The sequence below is a fragment of the Aptenodytes forsteri genome, unplaced genomic scaffold (assembly GCF_000699145.1).
Source record: "Aptenodytes forsteri isolate BGI_AS27 unplaced genomic scaffold, ASM69914v1 Scaffold15, whole genome shotgun sequence".
Classification (NCBI taxonomy): domain Eukaryota; kingdom Metazoa; phylum Chordata; class Aves; order Sphenisciformes; family Spheniscidae; genus Aptenodytes; species Aptenodytes forsteri.
Genome location: NW_008795129.1, coordinates 26,831,766 through 26,833,663, shown reverse-complemented (window position 1 = coordinate 26,833,663; position 1,898 = coordinate 26,831,766).

Below are 1,898 nucleotides of genomic sequence, written 5' to 3'. Positions count from 1 at the left end.
CCTAAATCCAAAACACAGCACTGTACCAGCTACTAGGAAGAAAATTAATTCTATCCTAGCTGAAACCAGGACAACTAGTCAAGGACTTTTCAGCTTTTACTTTTCAGAATTTTACTTGTTTTTTTTTCCTGATTCTCTCCCCATCCCACTGGGGAGAGCGAGCAAACGGCTGTGTGGTGTTTAGCTGCCTGCCGGGTTAAGCCACAACAGTCCTCTTTCTCAATTTTCAAGCTGGGAAAAAAACATTACAAAGCATGTAATGGTTTTCAGTTCAACCAACAGCGTAGAGAGAACAGCTCTGAAACCTCAAAAAAATACTCAGAACAGGACATGTATAGCAGATATATTTATAAGTTGGTTGGGTCATTGGGAAACCGCTCAAGGAAGAAGAATGAATCTGAGCTGACCACAGGGTACATATCCAGATGGAGCTCTGGTTTTGCCTCCCCTATGAACAAAACGCTAAAAGTTAAGGAAGTTGTAATTTAAAACTAAGTTGAGGTGAAATGGACTGCCAAAGGCTTGAGCTTGTTGCATATTAGCTTCACACGCCGATAAAATACTAACAATCACTTAGCTTGAATAATGCTGTTTCAAGAGTAATTTGTTTGTTTACATACTTAGCAGGATTATATTTGGCTAAAAATGAGATAAATAGGAGGAAAAACAAAGGTGATAATCTTACGGGTTTTTTTCTTTAGGAAAAATGAAAAGCACTTAGTGAATAAATTCTGAACAATATGGGCACTGTGAAAATATACAAAAGACTGTTGATGGCGGGTTTTTATGGGTTTTGGCTTGGGGTTTTTCTCTGCTTTTTGGCCTAACAAGGCTACAGATTTTTGGGTAGATGTTTAGTGGTTCAGCAACAGTTAAAGTGATTTTGTTTCCCTTTCTTAAGTAGTTTGTGGCTCTTTTTTTTTAAACTTCATTGTTCCTATTTTGATTTCTTCACTTGGGTTTACTTTGGTAAATATTACTTTCATCCCATTCCTCTGGGAACACATTTTTATATTGCTGTGATCATTGTTGGGAGAGCTAATCTCTAGCATAAATGAAGAGAAGTCAAAGAAATGAAAACAAATGATGGCAATGTTCCCAAGAGACTACGAATTTACTTTTCTAGATTCACAGCAAGATGCTTTGGGTTTGCTTCTGTGAGCAATTTCACTTGATTTATCCTTCTAACCATCAATGAAATATCTATATATTGTATTTCTTCAGCAGTGGCTGTGACATCCAGAATTGTTGCCTCTCCACATGCTTTTCATAATGAATACACTTCTGGCAAGTTTGTTTGTATCGGAGCTGTTTTGTATCCAGACAGTTCTTCATGGTTTTCTTCCATTTACTTGTCTTGGGGTTGTTATATTTAATAATGTCTTCACATTGGGAAGGAAAACAGGGCAGCAACTGGAAACACAGGAAAAAATGCTTCCTCTCAGAAAGGGGACCGAGTTTCACACCTTTCTGCAGAGAGATGTGAAGCTGATTTAGAGTATTTAGCTTTTGAAGAGTTTGTGAAAAGTTACCTTGAGATAGTAAACTGGATACTCGGTCTACCCCTGACTGAATGCTTTATAGTTTGTCAAAATTGCTATAAATTGGACTTTTTTTACTCAAGCATCCTACACTCTGTGTGTGTGGGAAGATATTAATGCAAAACCCTGCAGATGTCTATCTGTAGTTTTGGTGTGCATTAATGTGGTTTTTCATGATACAAGGTAAAATATGTAGCTGTGTAAATGAAATAGGCGGATGTATGAAAATGTGTTGGGAACCCAATGTCTGAGTGTCAGCACATGGGCCACTGCAGTCGCTGGCTTGGCTGAATGTACGTGACATTGAGAACAGTAGATTTAAATTTTTCTAAGCATCTGAATCTCCTAATAACTGAT